Below are 24,782 nucleotides of genomic sequence, written 5' to 3'. Positions count from 1 at the left end.
ATAATGTACCTGGCCCAGTGTTCCCAATACATACACAGATAATAGACCATAGTGTATCTGGCCCTGGCTTTTCAATACATACACATATTATAGTCCATAATGTATCTGGCCCAGTATTCTCAGTACATACATAGATATTAGACCATAGTGTATCTGACCCAGTGTGCTTAATAGATACACAGATTATAGACCATAGTGTATTTGGCCCAGTGTTCTTATTTATAGATACCCTGATTATAGACCGTAATGTATCTTGCTCAGTATTCTCAATACATACCTAGATGTAATGGGGGGAGAATTGTCCCTGGTGGGTGTCCCGCCAAATTTGGTTTTCGTTATCTAGGGGTTGACTGCCCTCGATGTTATTGCCCGGTTCGAGTAAATATAAATATAAGTGGTGAAACTTATATGTGAAATAGAGATCTGAAGAGGTATATAGAACAAACCAACACGAGCCCCCGTACATGTAAACAAACAATTTAATCAATTACATAAAAACACTGTGAAAATTCATTACATCAGGAATATACTCTGCTTTTAGAAATTTAAACTTTCACTGAAATACAAAGAAAATGCAAATAGATTTAAATAAAATAGCTGATCTGTTTACTGATAGATTTAGTTCATCATAGGATCGAGTGAACAATCAAAGTCAACATCTTGTATGATTGCATAACCTGTTTGTCCTCAGTTGTTCTGCTGCCACTGTAGCTGTTCAGACGCTTGGATCTCAGGATGATACTTTCCACCATCCGTCTCAGGATACTCTCAGAATACGTTTCAGAAATTAATATGTCGCAGGATTGCATCACAGGATCATACGTCTCACTGCACTTCTCTCTATACTTCTCAGTATACGTCTCAGAATAACATCACATCATACGTCACAGGATTATACGTCACAGGATAATACGACTCAGGATAATATGTCTCAGGAGCTATTTTCCCTCATTTAAATAAGTATAAATAGAGACAACCTAAATTTCACATTATTTATGAAACAGTTAATTCTTCATTATTCTCCCTCATTATCAGATTTTACTATCAGTGCTAAACAGACACTAAGGCTATCAATCGACTCCACATGTTCTATAATGACCCTAGTTAGTCAAATGGCTAATTTGTTATGCCTTGACCTTACACAGTAACACATACACGAGGCCTGGGGTTCTGAGCCAGCCTCAGTTTACACAGCGAATAAATAGGATACATCACATCAATCAATTGCTAGATCATTTCAGTCAATACACATTTATTATTAATCGTACTTTAAATCTTCTAAATTCGGCGAATTCACATGGATTCTCGTAATCAAATTAACTAATGTAATGTATTAAATTCTTAGAAAATAATTCTTATGTAAACAAGACAACAAATTCAAACAATTCGTCCAACTTATCTAAAGAAGATTAATGTACGACTTCCTATGCATGAACTCAACACATTTATACTTCATAAAGCAGATTATTACACAAATGTATAAAAAAGATTCATGCAACTACAAGTAAATAACTTCAGCAAAGCATTATATATGGCATCAACAAATTACATGGAATTGTCACACTACCTTTGCTTTCAACGTTCCTCCCTCTAATCGGCAAATTATTTCATCGGTTCCTTTCGACAACAGTCCCCTTTGGACAACAGTTCTTTTACGAGGAATTTCTTGCAAATCCTCCGGAGCCTACGCTGGTTTCTCACCTAGAAAAGCTTAGACTGATTAGAATTTCCGATGTGACAATTTTAAAACCTAGAAAATTTTGTGTGGGAAACACGCCCCTTATTTAACGTAACCAATCAGAATCAAATATCTCTGCCGCCTGTTTCCAGAGGCGCCAAAGTCAGGGTCAGCTTGACCTGGTAGTTTGAGTAACAGAGTTTCTGCGATTTCTCAACTGTGACAGCTTTACCATGAAAATGAAGTTTTCCATGTCCCTAATAGTCCGCCTAGCTGCTGTATAAAGAAATGCTTAATTAGGAACAAAATTCTCCCTCTAAAGGACATTACCGTACATGGTAGTATGGCGATATGATACGCGCCTGTCTCAATAAATCTAATTAATCGTTCTCTGGTCTCAACTAATGTATTCTTGTTAGATCACCAGAAATTTGCCACTTCACACTAGATAATAGACCATAATGTATGTGGCCCATTATTCTCAATACATACCTAGATAATAGACCATAGTGTATCTGGCCCAGAATTCTCAATAAATACCTAGATAGGAGATCATAGTTTACCTGGGCAAGAATTCTCAATATATAACTAGATAACAGCCCATGCTGTATCTGGCCCAGCATTCTCAATACATACCTAGATAATAGTCCATAATGTATCTGGCCCATTATTCTCAATCCATACCTAATAGACCATAATGTATCTGGCCCAGTGTTCTTAATAGATACACAGATTATTGACCATAGTGTATCTGGCCCAGTGTTCTTAATAGATACACAGATTATTGACCATAGTGTATCTGGCCCAGTGTTCTTAATAGATACACAGATTATAGACTATAGTGTATCTGGCCCAGTGTTCTTAATAGATACACAGATTATTGACTATAGTGTATCTGGCCCAGTGTTCTTAATAGATACACAGATTATAGACTATAGTGTATCTGGCCCAGTGTTCTTAATAGATACACAGATTATAGACCGTAATGTATCTTGCTCAGTATTCTTAATAGATACACAGATTATAGACCGTAATGTATCTGGCCCAGTGTTCTTAATAGATACACAGATTATAGACTATAGTGTATCTGGCCCAGTGTTCTTAATAGATACACAGATTATTGACCATAGTGTATCTGGCCCAGTGTTCTTAATAGATACACAGATTATAGACCGTAATGTATCTTGCTCAGTATTCTCAATACATACACAAATAATAGACCACAGTGTATCTGGCCCAGTGTTCTTATTTATAGATACCCAGATAATATACCATAATGTATCTGGCCCAGTATTCTCAATACATACTCAGATAATAGACCATAATGTATCTGGCCTTGTATTTTCAAAACATACACATATAATAAACCATAATGCACCAGCAGATCTGTCCCTGTATTCTTAAAACGTACCCAGATAATGGTCCATAAGGCATCAAACCAAGTATTCTCAATACATTTTGAGCATGAGACTCCAGCTCAAGCTTGAAGACTTCAAACCAAGTATTCTCAATACATTTTGAGTATGATACTCCTGCTCATGCTTGAAGGCATCAAACCAAGTATTCTCAATACATTTTGAGCATGAGACTCCTGCTCAAGCTTGAAGGCATCAAACCAAGTATTCTCAATGCATTTTGAGTATGAGACTCCTGCTCAAGCTTGAAGGCATCAAACCAAGTATTCTCAATACATTTTGAGCATGAGACTCCTGCTCAAGCTTGAAGGCATCAAACCAAGTATTCTCAGTACATTTTGAGCATGAGACCCTGCTCAAGCTTGAAGGCATCAAACCATGTATTCTCAATACATTTTGAGTATGAGACTCCTGCTCAAGCTTGAAGGCATCAAACCAAGTATTCTCAATACATTTTGAGTATGAGACTCCTGCTCAAGCTTGAAGGCATCAAACCAAGTATTCTCAATACATTTTGAGTATGAGACTCCTGCTCAAGCTTGAAGTGGCTGAAGTTTTGTAACTTTGGTTCGATTAGTTGGGTGTTTTATCGGCACAACAACACAGTTAAGTTATTTAGTGCAAAGGCAGTTGGAGTAAAGTGCCATGCCTAGAAATAAATATCATGGTAGCCAACCCAGGCTGTAGCTCCTTCATCCATTAGTCACCTTTTACATGTAGGAGGACATACTGGGACTATTGTTCATCCCCACAAAGTGTAACTTTGATTAGAAGAATGTGAGCATTGTATAACTCTTAGGCTATTCTAAACTTGGGTTACTCTACATAATAATAATAATAATAATAATAATAACAATAATAATAATAATAATAATAATAATAAAAATAAAAATAAGAAGAAGAAGAAGAAGAATTATTTTGTAATTTTGTTCTTTATTAATGATCTGATCAGATTGCACAATGTCTTTAATGTGATGTCCAACAGCAGTCCTTAACTATCAATTTGTGTGTGCATGCATTTGTGATATCTTAGTCATTTGATCAATTATTCTCATTCTAATGTATTGGCTTTTTATGTGACTGATAGCTATAAATAATCATTACTTGACAGCATTTATTGAATGCTTTAGTTTGTGATGAAAGCAAGAAATTTTGTTTTGGGGGTCTTTTTGTCTAGTATTTCTGAATGAATTCATTCATCCCAGCTTTACTTCATTCATAATGGCCATTTAGAGTCTCTATCGTACTGCTAGAACTGTGACTTGCTGGCAGTATTGAAATTGCAAGACAGTTGGTGTGGTGTAAAAGCCAGGAACTTTGATTGATCAGATAGGATGCTAGCTGTGTCTAGAGTAAATGTTATCATGTGTTACTGGTCATATTGTATTAACATAATTGCACTGGTTATTGACTAAAATTCCATTAATGTAATGTAGCTGATATTGATGTGTGTCACATTTTAAGATATTATAAAGCAGTTATTGTACTGTTTGGTGAGAAGTAATATACAGTTCATAAATTAATGTGAAAAAGATAAGTTGTTGATGTACATTATACCAAGTGTAAAGCCTTTAATCATTTACCATTTCTGGTAAAAGTATAAATAGATATTATGAAATGATGAAGTCACCATTCAGCAGGTTGCTTGGTAATATTTAACTGATATTGTATGGGTTTTTTAAAAAAAACCTTTTGCCAAATGACCATCAGATTCTCAGAAATGCATCTGGAACATATAGTTTTGCATTGTCTTTGGACTTTTTGACCAAATTTATTGATACAGAGTGAGAAAAAAAACTTTATTTGTGAAATTAGTGTTGCATGTTGGGATTCTTAATGTAATGGCGATAGCATTGACCCATGGGTACACTCAGGTAACAGTTCTTATCTAATCTTCAAAAGATTTAAAAACTTGGTCGGCATTGTCAGCATTTATATGAAATTCTATAACTTGAAACAAATCTATTGAATTCATATTTTATTTTAGACCTTGGACTTTGAGATTGTTTGACCTGCATCAGTGGGGTATATTTTCTGTCTAAGGGTCCAACAGTTTATGATCCCAGTATGCATTAAATATGATAGATATAATGAGTTTTATTGACCTGCATTAGTGGGGTATATTTTCTGTCTAAGGGTCCAACAGTTTATGATCCCAGTATGCATTAAATATGACAGATATAATGAGTTTTATTGACCTGCATTAGTGGGGTATATTTTCTGTCTAAGGGTCCAACAGTTTATGATCCCAGTATGCATTAAATATGACAGATATAATGAGTTTTATTGACCTGCATTAGTGGGGTATATTTTCTGTCAAAGGATCCATCAGTTTATGACCCCATTATGCAGTGAAAATAATACAGTGCGGATGTATACTCCATGCATGTAGAGAACTATTTTTTGTTTGGGATGAACTAAGCTCTGAAGAATTCCAAAAGGTCAATGGGTAGCATTCTGTATTAATTAATACTCCTAGAGTACTTCAAGAGTACTTTCATATCAGTATAGACTAGTACCATTACATGTATATTGAAATATTTGCTGTATTAGTAATGACTACTGCAGTATGTCTAGAGTATTTCTGTATCAATGAAGACTGCTATGCAGGGTGTAGTGCTGTAGGAATACATGGGAGCAGATTTACCTTACTTTTTTGTGTATGTTCCCTTACATTTTTATGCTTGCCATTGTCGCCACCCTTCTCCCCTGCATCAGAGTAACATGTGCTCCTTCACTTCTTTGTTGCATTCTCTCACTTCTTGATTTACCACTACACCAATGCTACTATGGTACTGCTGGATTATTTTCTCCCACATGTTCTGGAAAAGCCTTCAGAGACTTTTTATTCACTTCCCCAAAAATAGACATATTTGGTTAAAATTTAGAGCCTACATCAGGGAGCATCCTGATCATAGACTGTCTCATGATTTTTTATTAAATCAGTGTCATTAAAGTGAAAGGCAGACCTCTGGTGGCTGAGCGATCTTAAACATTTGCCCTTACAGATCATTCTTAACTCTATCTGTGTGTATTTGAGTCTCAACTTGACCAACATGGGTATGTGAGAAAGCTTGCCAGTAGTTTCCTATGAATTGGTGGTTCTAACTGGGGCTTCCCAGGTTCTTTATCCACCAGATATATTGTCCTTCATGTATAGCTTATCATGTGCTGAATAATGGCATTAAACCAACAGAACCAAAACGTAGACGTCATTTTCACTTGTGCTCTGCAAAGGTACTGAGCTCATGAAAGCCTAGATTTTCACCTGTGCTCTGCAAGCATGTGTACCACTGTCACATTAATATATCACAGGTTCAAACCACTTGTATAAGCATGGGCTGGTAATTATTTTAAGAAATATAATGGTTGTTAAAGGTTAAATTTCAAAATATGAGGTCACAAATTTCTCCATCCAGTATTTTGAGAAATATAAAGGCTGATGAACTGATACTAGTATTTCCATTCAGTTGGGATATGGAAAAGAATGTCACTGATATCATATGCACTTTTAGTTTTTATCTTGGTTTTGTTCAACGTAGTCATTACTTACATTATGGCTGTTAGAGGTTCAATTCAAAATGACAGGTCAAAAATTAATCCCACCATTTTTCACCTTACTCACAAATTACAGTAGGTAATGTTTGTCCCAGGTTGAAAACTGTCATAGATAAATATTTTCTTCTAGATGTAATATTCTAAATGCTGTTCCATTATGGTGTACTTTCATAGAGTCAAATGTTCCCATCAAAGAAGGTATAGTGCAAGACTAATTGAAATTGTTCATACAAATAGGAGCATTTGTACCTCATTTGTGCCGTAAATATTTGATATTAAATTCAAATGGGCATTCAAGTTATGTATTCTCACTGCATAATGGGGAAATTTTCATTGTTAGGAAGAAGGGTATTATTCAGTCAAAAGTAATTCTGAAATTATAAAACAGCAAGAATTAGTCCTTAGCTCCACAGCAGTTTTTTTCTGATTCAGTATAAATGTGGTTACTGTTTGATGTATTGCAGGATTTTCAATGACATGCTCGATCATCATCAGATGAGTGATAAGTGGCGTAAACTTTTATGTACTTGCTCCGATCGACTCATGTAGACGCTTGAATGGGTACTAAATAGTGCAAGTAAACTTGCATGAACAAAATGTTCCAGATCCTGAAATCTTTCCATATGTAATCTGGGAAACAAATACATTTTCTGAGTATCCTTAATGTTTCCAGAATTTGATGTTAACTTGGATGGATTCACATGTGAAATAAATATAATCCATCAATGAATTATGGAAGGAAGATTTAAGTTTCAGATGTATGTATTGCCTATGGAATATTCTTTTGAGCATTGATATGTTTATTATAGTTTAGTTTTTCTCTCTCAAAGTAATGTAGACTGTTTAAGTTACTTTCTTGTAGAATCAATATTAGGCTGAAAAGTATTTACATGTTTTGCATACACTCTGTATTAGGCTGAAAAGTAATTATGTGTTTTGCATACACTCCATTCTAGGCTGCAAAGTATTTATGTGTTTCGCATACACTCCATTCTAGGCTGAAAAGTATTTACGTATTTTGCATACACTCCAGGCTGAAAAGTATTATCGTGTTTTGCATACACTCCATTCTAGGTTGAAAAGTATTATTGTGTTTTGCATACACTCCATTCTAAGCTGAAAAGTATTATCGTGTTTTGCATACACTCCATTCTAGGCTGAAAAGTATTTATGTGTTTCACATACACTCCATTCTAGGCTGAAAAGTATTTACGTGTTTTGCATATACTCCATATTATGCTGAAAAGTATTATTGTGTTTTGCATACAGTCCATTCTAGGATGAAAAGTATTTATGTGTTTTGCATACACTCCATTCTAGGTTGAAAAGTATTATCGTGTTTTGCATACACTCCATTCTAGGCTGAAAAGTATTATCATGTTTTACATACACTCCATTCTAGGCTGAAAAGTATTTACGTATTTCGCAAACACTCAATTCTAGGCTGAAAAGTATTTATGTGTTTCGCAAACACTCAATTCTAGGCTGAAAAGTATTTATGTTTCGCAAACACTCAATTCTAGGCTGAAAAGTATTTATGTGTTTTGCATACACTCCATATTAGGCTGAAAAGTATTTATGTGTTTTGCATACACTCCATTCTAGGTTGAAAAGTATTATCGTGTTTTGCATACACTCCATTCTAGGCTGAAAAGTATTATCATGTTTTACATACACTCCATTCTAGGCTGAAAAGTATTTACGTATTTCGCAAACACTCAATTCTAGGCTGAAAAGTATTTATGTGTTTCGCAAACACTCAATTCTAGGCTGAAAAGTATTTATGTGTTTTGCATACACTCCATATTAGGCTGAAAAGTATTTATGTGTTTCGCATACACTCAATATTAGGCTGAAAAATATTTACTTGTTTTGCATACACTCAATATTAGACTGAAAACAATCGTGTTCTGCATTCACTCCATCTGCATTCACTCCATACTAGGGTGAAAAGTAGTCATGTGTTCTGCATCCAGTCCAACCAATTCTAAGACTGGTTGGCCAAAGCCTTATGCATTTATCCACATTTACTTTGGAACCCAGATGGAAAGTTGAATACCCTCTTCTGGTCACTTCATCCCATCTCCTGTGAACTAGCAGCAAGTGCAGCCAATGGCTATATTTTGTTGCTATCAGCCAAAACATTTATTGATACTTTTTGATGTGTAAATGGTAAATTGATATCAGTTTGCTTATAGTCCAGTAACACTCTCTCTTGGCGCTTGGCAAGTTGTATATTCCTAACAAGGATATTGATCAGATTTCACAAAGGCCCATCTACAGCCTTTGGTGGGGCCCTGAATGGCAGAGTGGTCTAAAGCGCTCGCCATTACGTATCACTGCCATCTCACCTGTGTCTCTATGTGGGTTTGAGTCTCAGGCTCAGCCAATGTGGGTATGTGAGAAAGCGTGCCAGTAGCTTCTCGTGGGTCAGTGGTTCTTTCCAGGTTTTTCCTGGGTTCTTCCTCCACCATTAATACTGGCCGCCATGTATAGCCTATCTTGTGCTAAACAATGGCATTAAACCCTACAACAACAACAACAGCAGCCTTTGGTTGCAAGTCATGGGTAAAATCTACTTCACTCCTTTATCACCAGGGTGGTCTGTGCTGAGATTTCTTGTTTTTCATGAGTTAGCATAAAACTAAAATACACCATCAACAACACAACCTAATAATGTGAATGTTCGCATTTTTTTGGTCAGTAAGTTGCAGTGTTTGAAAGAGAAACTTTTGTTGATTTATTCAACTAGCATGAAAGGTCATATCTGGTCACAATTGCAAGACTTTTACTTGCACTCACAGTGATTGGTTAATCAGGTTGTTGCATATTTGATTTAGTATATTGCATGATACTAATACAGTGTTTAATATCTCCTAATTATAATCACTTGATAAGAGAACATTAGTCATATTGGTGTCATGCATTCATTAATTATTATTACACAATTCCTCCAAATTTATAATTTTAAGTGTAATAACAACGTTAAAACACTATAAAGAGTTAAATTATATTAAAGTACCTGAATATGGGGAAGATGCTGAAATGATATCAACTGTACAGAATCCTTCAGAAATTGGGCATTATGACATTTTAAAATATTACACATTTGATTCTTTCTTAAAAATATGGTAATCAACTTTCATGTTAGTAAATTATGAATTCTAGGAAGTTAATATTTTGAAATAAGGGAATACGTAATAGTTTTAAATATTTTTATATCAGAGAGAAAATATATCAGATTTATTTTAAGATTGAATATTTTTCCAATATTGAAAGATCTAATTTAGGAGAGGTAGAACTATTTTGATTCTATATTCTTTCCACCTGCAGTATATTTAGGCCTATATATCATATATGACAGCTTCTCTTTTGAAAGACAAAATGGGTGGTCTTGAGGAGAAAAAGTCAAAGGTCACCCAACAGCCTCCCATGTTCCATGATTTTGGATGTGAACTTTTTACCCATCATTCGAAGCCCCAAGGTGTGGAGCCAAAAATAATTTTTCAATACTAAACCAGGTAGTGGAAATTACCAAGTTGTCTGTGATCATGCCTAATTATATTGGAGAAGAAGGCATGATGAATCGATGCACTGGAAAATATGTGTAGACTTGCAGACATATTTTCAAAGACCATTATACCCTTGTCAGGAAATACTCAATGACCATGATAAACACCATAAGTAATTTGTGCTTTACACTGTAAGAGATTTTACATTGTAAGAGATTTTACATTGTAAGAGATTTTACACTGTAAGAGACATTGTAAGAGATTTTACACTGTAAGAGATTTTACATTGTAAGAGATTTTACACTGTAAGAGACATTGTAAGAGATTTTACATTGTAAGAGATTTTACACTGTAAGAGACATTGTAAGAGATTTTACATTGTAAGAGATTTTACACTGTAAGAGATTTTACATTGTAAGAGACTTTGTAAGAGATTTTACATTGTAAGAGATTTTACATTGTAAGTAAGAGATTTTACACTGTAAGAGACATTGTAAGAGATTTTACACTGTAAGAGACATTGTAAGAGATTTTACATTGTAAGAGATTTTACACTGTAAGAGATTTTACATTGTAAGAGACATTGTAAGAGATTTTACATTGCAAGAGATTTTACACTGTAAGAGATTTTACATTGTAAGAGATTTTACACTGTAAGAGATTTTACACTGTAAGAGACATTGTAAGAGATTTTACATTGTAAGAGATTTTACACTGTAAGAGACATTGTAAGAGATTTTACATTGCAAGAGATTTTACACTGTAAGAGATTTTACATTGCAAGAGATTTTACACTGTAAGAGATTTTACATTGTAAGAGATTTTACATTGTAAGAGATTTTACATTGTAAGAGATTTTACACTGTAAGAGATTTTAAGTCAAAGGCTACAAGCACAGTACCATATGAAAGAAGAAAACAATGAGATTGTCACTTTTCCGATGTTATTCAGTAATTGGTGATAATAGAGGACATCAGATAGCTTTATTTAATCAATATTGATGGTGTTTTATGCTTAAAGTAAAAGTTTGATTCTATGACAGTAATATAAAACACTTTTCAATAAAGAAAGCAGAAAAAGATGTTATTTCACTGTATTTGTAAAGTTAAAAAAAACCTGTAGATATTGTTCAACAGATGTTAAAGTTTGAGTGACAAATAGTAAAACATTAATTTAACACCTTTCTAATTGAGTAATATGTTTGTCCAAACCAGAAATGTATATGTAATCTTGAAGATCAACATCAAACTTATGTTTTTATTAAAATTACAACAAAAAAAACCCTCAAGAACAAATGCATTATAAAAGACATATGAACATAAACCAGAACTACTGATTGGAATCAACTGCCATTTGAACTACCCGGCTGTACTTTTTCCATTGTATACTCTGGAAAAGGATGGAATACGATGGAAAAACATGGAAAACCCTGGAAAACGATGGAAAAATGAAATATTCTGCAGAATTTAGCATGGAAACCCTGGACATTGTGCATGGAAAATGCTGGACATGCCTGGAAAATGCTGGACATTTTGGACTTTGAAATTTTTCAGCATGGAAAACCCTGGAAAATGATGGACATTTTGGACTCTGAATTTTTTTCAGCATGGAAAACCCTGGAAAAGCATGGACAGTTTAGACTTAGAATTTTTTGGATAAATTTCAGCATGGAAAACCCTGGAAAAGAACTTAGTCAATTTTCAAGATTGGTACAAAGAATTATTTTGAATTACCTAAAGAAAGAGCAATCATGACTAAACTGCGCTGTAACACAGATTTTTGAACTTGAAACTAAACTATTATTTCAAACCTATGATAAATATATACTGAGAAATAGAGGACACAAGTCAAATAAACAAACTAAACCATACACACACACACACTTGACCCCTGCTTTAAAAAAACAAACTACAAGTGTTGAAGTAGTACATCATTTATTGTATGTACCACATATGTAATTAAATGTTCATTATCAACATCACTATACAAAAATGTTGGTGTAACACAAACTATACATGTATGAAAAGATATCCTGAAAAATTAGTTAAATCCTGACCAGAAAATATCTGGTGCATATAAAATCATAAATATGTCCAAATCTGTTCACCACTTGAGCTTGACACTACAGTGTATAAGTATGAAATTCTGCTGTGCAATGGTGAGAGCCATTTTAGTCCTTTTCATGATGATCGGGGAGAACAGTACCATAAATGGCATTTCCAATTTCAACAACAATAATAGGTTCTCGAAGACACTTGATCCTATTTTTGATGATGAAAGGAAGTCTTCTTTCTTGTCAGAGCCAACTTCATTCCAAAGAGATGTCTGCTCATAATTATTAGTTATGTACACCTGTACAGCCCCCAGTTTCACACATTTCTTCTTTATCAGAGTACAATTTTTTGCAGATCTCACAACAAAAATTGTTTTTGAGATACTCCTTACTGAATTCACATTTTTCCTTCAAATCTTTGACAATTGTCAATCCTGTGTTTGCTGAAGGAAGATGCAACTGAATTAAGTCCAAAAAGTCACATATTTAGCATCTGACAAATTATGTCTTGTTGGCAAAGCCCCAAGGACAATAACATGTTCAGACTTTGTGATTTCACTACAATATATATCTTGTTATGGGGCTATGACATAAAGTGGGGGATCTGTGACATAGGATGGGTAAGACTGAGTTGCTTCATTCACCTGATGATACTGTTCATCGTCTGAACTTGATTAAAACTCTATACTTTCTTCTGAGTCAGATGAAAAACTCATGTCATTGTCACCATATCTGTTGATATTCTCATTATATTTGAAGATTAGTATTATGTACTGTCACCAATTTCATAATATCCAAGACCAACAGAACTGGATTCACCTAGATCAACAACACTGTAATGAGAAATACAAATTTTAGTGAACATGTATAATTCATATTAAAATCTTAACATTCAAACATTATTGTTTTGTTGTGGGAATTGAATATGTACAGTTAATATTACACTGTTACAGTAGTTTAGTTTGACAAATCCAATGTTAATGCATGCATCATTTAAACATGGGTAATGCAAACATGATACACAATGAATGCATTTAAATGACAAGTAATTGATACACAATAATATACTCAATCATACAAAGTACATGTGATACAACATACACTTCATAAATGTATGTGATGTTTTCAGAAAAACAACTCAAGTTTCATAATGTTTTAGGACATTATAAGAAAAATGAAAGTAAAAATTATATTTAACATTTTAAATAATTAAAAACTGAAGTATGACAATGCATAACAATAAATTATTATATCTTGTTCTGCAAGAATCAATACTGATCAGATATTTCCTGGAATTTCTGTAATTGGCTGATTTGGTTAAATATGGTGTACATTGTGCATATATTGTGTATGGTGTGTTGGATAACCCATACAGAGTGAATGTTCTGTTCAAACACGTACATTGAATATTCTGTCTGTAAATACTGAATGATTTCACCATATACTCAGAATTTGTTGAACTCTGAAAATTCCACTTAGTGTTGTATAGTGAAATTTGTTTATTCCTTAAATTATTGATATGGTAATGAAACTGTGTTTAAGATATGAGCCATGTTAAGCTGTGAATGTACTAGGTAAGAACAAATGTATAAAGAATAATGCTTATCTTCACACAAATAAAAATTGTTGTGGGAGACAGCTGCAGACATTATTTAAAATGTAAAAAAACTCTCTATTACTCCTGGAATTACCATTGTTTTCTCTTCCTCCAGTACATGGTGCTTTTAGGAATGGACTTTGTGGAATTAACTTCAAACTGCTTATATATTTTGTCCTGAACACCAGTACCTGTAATACACAAACAGCATTAAAACGTTTACAGACTGTACAGTCAGACTGATTAAAACATTAACATATCGTTCAAAAATCATCTTCATGGTAAAACTTGTGTACATTTTAATCTTGCTAAGATTAATGTGAAATTTTTCAAAATTTCTTTTTCCAGGACTTAAGTTACTTAAGTTATGATTTTACTTATATATGTAGCAGTCTGAAAATTTAGCAGTAACCTAAAGACCTTTTTGGACTAGATCTACAAATACTCAAGAAATTGACAACTTTATCATAATACCAGATCAGTCCCTGTTTGGGCTTACATGTATCACTGGAGTTAACATTTCCAAGACTGACAATTACAAGGTTATGGCTGTTAAAATAAAATTCCACAAATTAGGTTGCTTTGAAAGTTATATATACATATATATTGAAAAACAAAAATACCTACTCTAATTTTAAAACTGGTGCAAAAGGAAACTTGTTTTGGACCTTGTATATCTTTTCACATTTATTGAAATACTTGCTTACAATTTAATTATCAGTCATACATATATAGTGTTGGGCGGTTAATCATATAGTCAGTTTATACTTGGGCAAACGAGATAAAGTCGAGACTCCGTTTATTTCATACTCACCTATAATATTTGGGTGTCCAATTTGTGTTGTCTTTCCATTTGTGTTCCACACCTCGACACGATATTGCCTCTTGGTCGTAATCTTTGTCTTCTAAAACCACTTTACTGTAAACCAATCATTCCCCAACATATCCAAATCACGGCGTTGGTATCCGATGTATAGATATTAACTCTTTAGATAAATCATAAATCAAAAGAGAACAAAATGTCTGATTTTTCTGTCAAGTATTCGCCTTCACGTATCGGAGTCACGTTTTTGTCACGCAGAAATAGCCGAGGTTGTTCCGTATGATGATGGCTGATGAAGCTGACTATGATGGGATATAAAATTATGTACTTATTTTTTTTAACCAATTACTACATTGAAAAAGCCGGCATATTTCGATTTCATGCATTAGAACCAAATTTTCTGTAAAAAGAAAAAACAAACAAAAAAAAAACCGTTTCTGTAAAGTTTGGTTCCAAATTTGGCACCGTAAAACGCTTTGGATAACCAGTCTAGAATTTGGGCGCAATTTTTGATTGGAGTGTCATTGAAATTGTAAAATATAAAATATCCCAGGGTTTTAAGATGACCACTGAACCAGAAATATCACTGGTTATATGGGTGAATGATCGTCCCATTCAGGGAGGCATAATCTGTATGGCTGATGTACACTCGCCATGAAAAGAAATGAAGGAATATCGCACGGGAGAGAAAGTGATGGTGGTTTGTCGTGGATTCAAGGGATACCATGAGTGTATTATTGCGAAAATAGCAGGTAAGTCATTACTCAGTCCAGTTGTAGCAAAATTATTTGCACGGCCGCCAAGTACCTTAGCTGCGAAAGACTTAGCGTGACGTAAATTTACGGAAAGCTATTACGAAATATATCCTATGGAACAATTTCTTTTTTTTATGCTGTTTGAAGACTGATAAATTAAACGTCAAACTTGTAAGGATATTGAAAAATATGTGTTATGTTTTAAGCTTTGTTTACATAATTGGCAACATTTTTTACTTATCCTAATGCACAATGACCAGTCATCTCTGTCTTTCAAAAAATTTGGTACGTGCCGGCCTTGCGAATATACATTTCCAAATTGTAAATTTCACTTTAAATTTTATTCACCCTTGATATTATTAATGATCTGACTGGTATTTGTATTTTTTACATTTTCGTTATTATTTTCCAGACAGTGTGCTATTTGTAGCAATAAGTTATATTTGTTTTAATTAATTTTAGACTGTGACTCGGAAATATACCGGTAGATCTCTTTTCCAATTAATCTTCAATTCAGATTATGGCTTGTTTCTGTCTATCCAATTTATATTCAGCCATTTCAGTAATATTTAATAGTAACTTATTGTATAATTAATAAGAATGTACAGTTGTAAACTGTTGGAAATGATTATCAATTTTCCTCACCAAAAATACTTGTTTAGTTTGTGTCCTTTAATTTCAGAAAAAAAGTGGCAAGGCACAGTTATGTAAACAACTTGATGGCGACAGCTTCATTGAAATTCTTCGATCTTTTAATTTTGAATTAAGCAAGCAAGAGGTAATACCACATTTGTTTCAAATTCAAATGTCTAGAACATTAGCTGTAACCTGGAGTTGTGTATGTAGATAAGTAAATATATCAGAAACTTAGTGCATATGAATCATCATGGTGAAAATTTGGATTAAATTTTTTTTCACACCCAGCATGAGGTAGAAATATGTCAAATTTTGGATTTTAACAAAGCTGCTAGATAAATATTCAGAATGCTGTACAGCTCTGTTGAATATATTGGCAAGACACTAACTGGGGCAAGAGCCAATAATAAGCACACACAAGGCCACCTCTCCAAGACCAGTCCAGAATTCAAATAATTTATGGTATATTTTAAATTATTAACCATGCATTTTAAACTTTGTTAACCTATGACAAAATATATGCCAAATTGTAACAAAATTTTTTTATGAACTAAGGCTGGAACATTATTATGAAATTTAAACGTATACACAACTACTACTTGAAACATTATAGTGTAGACAGGCAATATTCAAATGGACAATGTAAATCTACTTTCAGTTTAAATGGTATAATCACAACTGCATGTATATGGTAGCCAGTTTGTGTGTGCGTGATTCAGATGTTTAGTAACGTAGCTTTAACAAATATTTAGTCACATCGCTACGATGTCTGCAGTGTGGCAATTTATAGTGATGTCTAGCACTGGGATATCATGCCACAGACGTGTAGCATAATGTCTCCCACCCATTCACATTATCTTGACACCAGGTTGACCAGTCCTAACACTAACCTCTTAACCGTTTACCTTATAGAGCATAATTACAAAGTGCAGCATGCTATAAATAGAGCACCTGTTATCTATTCGACTCCATACGCATAGGCCTGCCTGTTAACCGTTAAGCAGTGTAGTGTATTTTATGTTAAACAGCAATTGTAACCATTTTACATTTTTGGTACACATCTATTATGTGTGGAAAAATTTAAGATTAAAAGTCTGATTGTTATAGCTGCGTAATTATTTTTCACTGAAGAATTTTTTACGTGCTTTAAAATCTTGAGAGGACTCATTCACCGTCATGTCAGTGAGGCCACGTGACCAATCGTAGCTGCCATTTCTCATACTTGAAATTTACAATTTGTCGTCTGCATCTACATCACTAAGTCATCTGAATTTGATAATTTATAAAAAACTAATTGCTGCCTGCATCAATATCAGAGCCTTTACCTAAGTTATTGAATCTTTCATAGTTCTGATTCTAATCGTAAAAACTTCGTAAGTACTGAATGAAATCCGCGACCTCCATTTTGGAGAGTGGAGATTATGACCCAGTTACTTTAAATAGCAGATATCGAGCAGGGCATACACAGTGACCACGTGATCTGATGTAATTGTCATTCACAGAAATGAATGTAGTATCTAAATGGGGGTTTTCCCCGAAGGTGGCGCTATGAAAACCAGCTTAAAATGGCTGATGTTTACAGCAGGCGTCAAAAGGCGCTTCCACGTGAATGGAGTAGAGGCGTCAAAAGACGCTTGCATGAGGTAAAGGGTTAATGCTGAGCACCAGGCAAGGCAGCTAATAGTACCATTTTTTAATAAGTCTTTGGTATGACTCGGTTAAGGGTTCAAACCTGTGACCTCTCACACCCGTAGCAGGTGCTCTAACCACTTAGACTTAGGCCACAGGAGCAGTTAGGTAGCCAGTTTAATTTGTGATGGAAACCACAGGTTTTTAAGCCTATCAAGTTAGTCATCAAGCCAAGTGCCTCATTACAATTACCAACCTCAGGTATTGTAAAAGTACTGTAATTGCATGAAATGTTTCAGTCATAACTCTCATTCTCTCACTCCCCTCTCCCTCTCTCTCTCTCTCTCTCTCTCTCTCTCTCTCTCTCTATATATATATATATATATGGGATTGAAATAAATTTGAAATCTTGCTTGATTCTATTCATTAATATACAATGATTTGTATTTCAGAAATCATGAAGGAGAAGTATAACATTGGGGAGGTGATGGTGAGACAGAAGCTTTGCGATTTGGTTAAACCATCAAGAGTACCATCACTTCGATAGACTCCAGTGGTGACAACAGAAAAATAAGAAATGTGGTGAATGAACTATGAAACAACACGTGTAAAAAAGATATTTTAAATTTTTTAATCAAAATTGAGATAGAAATTAACATGAATTTCTGTTATTTTGTTGTTAAGATTGCTTCAGAATAAATTCAAACTATAACTAGAGTAAGAGAACATATTTTTAGAAACTCAGATGATGTTAAGGAGCCAGTAATCTGGATTTTATGACACACCAGTAGAAGTGTAGCGATATTTATGACAACTTAAGCCATGTTGTCTACTGAATACTAGTGCACAACCTATTAAGCTACCAGTGACAAGTATAGTTTTTAATTTTTGTTTCCTTGTTTAAAAGTTACTAAACATCACAGTCAATACAAGGAGTTGGTTGGGGTAATTTGAATCATGTTCTTCTTGAAATTATCATCAAATAAAAGTTGCATCACTGTTAAAAATCTCATTTTCATAAAATATTTCAACAATTTTCAGCTAAATTTTAGTGTTGTCCAGGGTTTTCCAACCTACCCTGGATAAAGACTGGAATATTAGTCCAAATGCTCCAGCATTTTCCATGCTAGAATTGTCCAGGGTTTTCCATCATTTTCCATGCTAGAATTGTCCAGGGTTTTCCAGCCTACCCTGGACATAGCCTGGAATATAGTCCAAATACTCCAGCATTTTCCATGCTAGAATTTTCCAGAGTTTTCCATGCAAGAATTGTCCAGGGTTTTCCAGCCTACCCTGGACAGTGGCTGGAATATTAGTCCAAATACTCCAGTGTTTTCCATGCTAGAATTTTCCAGCGTTTTCCATGCTAGAATTGTCCAGGGTTTTCCAGCCTACCCTGGACATAGGCTGGAATATTAGTCCAAATACTCCAGCGTTTTCCATGCTAGAATTGTCCAGTGTTTTCCATGCAAGAATTGTTCAGGGTTTTCCAGCCTACCCTGGGCAGAGGCTAGAATATTAGTCCAAATACTCCAGCGTTTTCCATGCTTGAATTTTCCAGCATTTTCCAGCGTTTTTCATGGAATATGATGGACATTCTACAGCCGGGTAAGCAAGCCAATTAAGCTGGATGTTTCAGTTACTACCTGCTCAATCACTTCATGTACTTTCTTTTAATGTATATGCAGTAAAAAGCATGTAAATATTGGTACAGTAATGTACATTATGAGAATTATTTATTGGGCATCAGCCACCAAATTGCCTTTCTTTTTATTAATATGTGTGCATGAAGAGAAATTACAATGTGTGTCACAGATGGTCTTGTTGTTGGCTTATCTGTCCACTTACAGTTCAGCAAATAATTAATTATTGTAGCATTATGCTTAATTCTGAGCTGTAGTGATTTGACTGTAACCATAAATGACTCTAATTTCATGACGTAATGCATTTTTCTTGTCCTTTGTTCTTCTTGTAGTAAATTTAATTCACTTGGATGAATTTTGAAAGAAATTTTTTTTTTATCATAACTGAAAATGTAACAGTTAATTTAACTGTCAGAAAAAATTCAGGTAGTATACCACTATCAGTACAAACTAAGACATTAATCAATGGTTATTTAGGTATGTAACATTCAAACAGTGTATAATAAGTACATACTAACATTCAAGCAGTATATCAGTACAGACTAACATCCAAGCAGTGTATCAGTACAGACTAACATCCAAGCAGTGTATCAGTACAGACTAACATCCAAGCAGTGTATCAGTACAGATTATCATCCAAGCAGTGTATCAGTACAAACAAAGACATTATTCATGGTTACCAAGGTATGTAACATTCAGGCAGTATATTAGCACAGACTAACATCCAAGCAGTATATCAGCACAGACTAACATCCAAGCAGTATATCAGTAAAAATGAAGACATTATTCATGGTTACCAATTTATGTAACATTCAAGCAGTGTATCAGTACAGACTAACATTCAAGCAGTGTATCAGTACAGACTAACATTCAAGCAGTGTATCGGTACAGACTAACATCCAAGCAGTATATCAGCACAGACTAACATCCAAGCAGTGTATCAGTACAAATGAAGACATTATTCATGGTTACCAATTTATGTAACATTCAAGCAGTATATCAGCACAGACTAACATTCAAGCAGTGTATCAGTACAGACTAACATCCAAGCAGTGTATCAGTACAAATGAAGACATTATTCATGGTTACCAAGGTATGTAACATTCAGGCAGTATATCGGCACAGACTAACATTCAAGCAGTGTATCAGTACAGACTAACATCCAAGCAGTGCATCAGCACAGACTAACATTCAAGCAGTGTATCAGTACAAACAAAGACATTATTCATGGTTACCAAGGTATGTAACGTTCAAGCAGTGTATCAGTACAAATGAAGACATTCATGGTTACCAAGGTATGTAACATTCAAGCAGTATATCAGTACAGACTAACATCCAAGCAGTGTATCAGTACAGACTAACATTCAAGCAGTGTATCATTACAGACTAACATTCAAGCAGTGTATTGGCACAGACTAAAATTTAAGCAGTGTATCAGCACAGACAAACATTCAAGAAGTGTATCAGTACAAACGAAGACATTATTCATGGTTACCAAGATATGTAACATTCAGTCCATACATCAGTACAAGCTAAGACATTATTCATTGTTACCAAGATATGTAACATTCAGGCCGTACATCAGTACAAGCTAAGACATTATTCATTGTTACCAAGATATGTAACATTCAGGCTGTACATCAGTACAAGCTAAGACATTATTCACTGTTACCAAGATATGTAACATTCAGGCCGTACATCAGTACAAGCTAAGACATTATTCATTGTTACCAAGATATGTAACATTCAGGCCGTACATCAGTACAAGCTAAGACATTATTCATTGTTACCAAGATATGTAACATTCAGGCCGTACATCAGTACAAGCTAAGACATTATTCATTGTTACCAAGATATGTAACATTCAGGCAGTATATCAGTACAAGCTAAGACATTATTCATTGTTACCAAGGTATGTAACATTCAGAAGATGCTCAAAAATTAACATTTTGATGCTCAGTGTAATAGCCAGTATGTTTAATTTAGAATTTATAAATATTTCATTTAGTAATTTTAAATGGCAACATGCAGATGACATTTAAATACAAAGGTTTCAACCTGGCTTAGCACAAAAAATCCATAAAGTTCAATGCAAAATTTACATTCTAAAACCTCTCAAACTTAACTGCTGTAAGCAAAGTCAAATTTGTAAGAACATGCGGCTTGTTCATATTATCACAAAACATTTAATTTTCCATGTAATCCATACCAATCTTTTTGTCCAGAAGTGATTATAAACAGTTCTATAAAGTGCAAAGAAATTCTTTGGATTTGAAAATAACTAGAAGTTGCAAAATTGCCAAATCCACTGTAAATTCACACCTTGGGTGAAACTCTGCGATTTGTGGAAATGCATGCAGGTGTGGTCACCTTGTCGCACACAACCTCATTGTTGTAATGGGAGAAATTTAATATGGTAGCCTGATTGTTGCCAGAATCAATGAACTTATATGAAAAGTTTTAGAAGAGTTCTTAAATATGATTAACATAATTTCAGTTAACTTTGTATGATAAGGTCTGTAATTTTTCTTGCATCTTTTATTAATTTTTTGGTGTACATCTTTTGTGTACAAGTAATTACAGTAACAGACTTAACTATTTTATATAGATACCTAAAAATGTACACTGTTTTAATTACGTTTCTTTCCCCAAAACTAGAGGACCAAAAATAGTTAAGATGTTTATTCTGAAGGTCAGTGAAAGCTTTCACTATTCTAAAAGCTGCCTACAATGCAGTTACATAAATGCATGTACCGTGAGCTAACCACTATCTTATAACTGTTTCCCCAAGAGTGGTCATGTAACTAAAAACTGTTTGGTTTCATTGCCTTTAATTTTCATTGAAAAAAACATAATTCAATTAAGTTTAATACCATTCATTTGAAATGGTTATGAATCCTAATTTTTTTGTTGGAGACAATTTCTTTATGTTTTCAGAGACAATAAATTTGTTTAAATTAAATGAATTCATATGAAACTGCGTTAATGCAAAATTCAAATAAGTAGGCAGATACCTGCATTGCTTTTACACACCCCAGGACTCATTTTGAAATTTATCCCAGGAAAAAAGCAATAAACTGACAACGAACAGTGCGAAACTAGTATCTAGCTAGCCTGAGTGCTTTCGACTCTTTAATGAGTCTTTTTCAAAGGCAAATACAAAATATAGACAAGATAAACAAATAAAAAGAAAAATGGTTACATTTGCGAAACTTTACCTGGCTGTTCCTACAGGAATTCAACCTTTTAACTCTATTATGTGTCTAGTTTATTTCAGCTTGTTGCTGATACTGGAAAATATTTGTATTGACCTAGAAATTGATGAGCCATAACGACATCTGTTATTTTATGTAAATTTATGTAAGCGCAGATTATATCCCAGATATTTCATTGTTGTAGTAGTCATAGTCTATTAAGCAAATTTGGAGAATTATTTAAAAGAAAATGTGTCGGCTGCAAAAGATAATTTTATTTGCGCATGGCTGTCTGCATAGATAAGTTGTTTCAGCAGTTACATTACATGTACTTAAATTTTGGGTTGTATCACTTTGCTGGCTTAAATTGTTCTACACCTCAGATTTCTAAAAATGGAAATTATCATATATAGTCACATGTGAGTTGGGTCCAGCTGTAAACAGTATAGATAGACATTGATCTGCTGTCACATAATGTGTTGGGGCATCAGTGTCTATGTTGTTTGTTCTACTGATTACTCCTGACAAACTACTTAGACCAAGATCTACTAAGGCATAATGCAGCTGCAGATCTGGGTTTGCTCAATTTTCAGGTTATGAAACTTGTAAGCAAGTATAAATGATATTCATTTATTATATATTTTGAGTTTTTCTGGAAGCTTCAATGAGTTTAAGGCTTATTCTATCAGTGAGGAAACAAGTGTTGATGCATTTTAGAATTGCCTATATTTATCTCTATACAAATGTAATTTTGGCATGGATTTATTGCTCAAGTCTTGAATTAAGTTTACAAATTTTGAATCATCATGACTTTTGATAAATGGAAAATGTATTACAAAACTTCTCAGCAGCATCCATGATTACATTGATTGCTGATCTACATTGTAACTCATTTCAGCCGATTAAACAAACTTGCTCTATTCTGACAGCAGTTAACAACATTGTTTGCTGATGGGAGGATGCAGGTCTAACAATTTGCTGTAAATTGATTTCTGATTTCCAAACTCAAATTACTGAATGGAGAAATATGTTTTTAATTATGTACTGTAAACATTCCAGAGTTACTGGGTATAGAAAAGTAATTGATTAATTTGTACAAACAATTCTTGGGAAACAAAAGAATCTCCATAACATAACATCTTTTTTAAATAACAGTATCCAGAAATTTTTCTAAAGAAGAAAGCAGCTTTCAGCTTGTGACTTCAAACAAAACTGTTTCATTCAGTTAGCTCTTGTTCTTTCAATTGCCAGTTTTGTTTAGAAATGCAGATCTAGAGGTCTGATGTAATAAAATAATAATAATAATAATAATAATAATAATTATTTATGTTTTAGAGCAGTGGTTTCCAACTTTTTTTGGGCCATGACCCTAAAAATAGTTTATCTCAGCAACACGATCCTGTTTCCACATTTTTATAAGTTTTGCCACCACCCCCCCAAAAAAAATCCTGGGGACGTTCTGCGACCTTCCAAAACATCCTCATGACCCAGATTCAGGGCAACGGACAGTGTAGGACAATTCAGACAAAATTCCAGAGACCCACAACAGTCAGGGGGATCACTGCCATTACAATTTGTAATTCATAGGGGCCTACTGGAGAAGTTTTCTTCAGGCCCACAAATCCTATCTGTGGCCCTGCCCTGATCTGGGCCATGACCTGGTGGTTGGGAACCACAGTTTTAGAGGATGACTCATTTAGTTATGGACTGTTCTCCCCTTGCAACACTCTTTAAAAAAGGTAACAATATGCAGTAATTCGAAGATAATAGTAATTGCTATTTACTTTAACATGTCATTAGTGTTATAAATAATGAATTATATATTATTAGTAACATAATGCTCATGGTATCTCTTCATGAACACTGTACTATTTTCTTTAGATTATACATGTAGTAGAAGCTTGCTGCACAGAACTGTTTCTGAGTATTGGAAGTTTTTCTTAAATCACTCAGTTCTTGGTTTTTCATGGATGTAGGTTTCATTGTGTTGTTGATCTCAGCTGGTAAAATGTTGAAAAAGGTCTCCGTAAATCCAGTTGGTATTCCGGTGCAGCTTCCTGTACATCGTTATGTTCATTTATGAACTGCCTTTTCAAAATCAATCCTTTCTTATATTGTAAGCCATTTTAGTTCTGTAAACAGTGACTTTGATGAATGGTCAAAAGATGCATCTAAAATAATGCTTGCTTCCCTTTTCTATAATTTATGAATCCTATCATACTGAGATTTGGCACAGTTTCTCAAGCTGTTGAACAATAATCCACTGTTGGAAGAATACATGCACTGTAG

At 34.1% G+C, this 24,782-nt stretch overlaps 1 protein-coding gene and 2 long non-coding RNA genes across 14 annotated transcripts in view; 2 read left to right on the top strand and 1 right to left on the bottom strand.

Annotated features, from left to right (window-relative positions):
* LOC149808188 (spermatogenesis-associated protein 1-like) overlaps positions 1-24,782 on the top strand; it is a 212,314-nt gene that overhangs the window by 11,887 nt on the left and 175,645 nt on the right. The window lies entirely within an intron of this gene.
* LOC149808190 (uncharacterized) lies at positions 12,962-14,755 on the bottom strand. Its single transcript, XR_016419681.1, has 3 exons — positions 14,628-14,755; positions 13,908-14,004; positions 12,962-13,049 (listed from the first exon to the last, which is right to left on the bottom strand). It is a non-coding gene; the product is annotated as an uncharacterized LOC149808190 (long non-coding RNA).
* On the top strand, positions 15,295-18,241 carry LOC149808189 (uncharacterized). The gene is made up of 3 exons (XR_016419682.1): positions 15,295-15,388; positions 16,074-16,169; positions 18,109-18,241. It is a non-coding gene; the product is annotated as an uncharacterized LOC149808189 (long non-coding RNA).

Source organism: Sinohyriopsis cumingii, chromosome 1, assembly GCF_028554795.1.
Source record: "Sinohyriopsis cumingii isolate HCF-2022 chromosome 1, ASM2855479v2, whole genome shotgun sequence".
Lineage (NCBI taxonomy): Eukaryota > Metazoa > Mollusca > Bivalvia > Unionida > Unionidae > Sinohyriopsis > Sinohyriopsis cumingii.
Note: the sequence above shows the minus strand (reverse complement) of the source record. Positions and strands in the feature narration are given on the sequence as shown.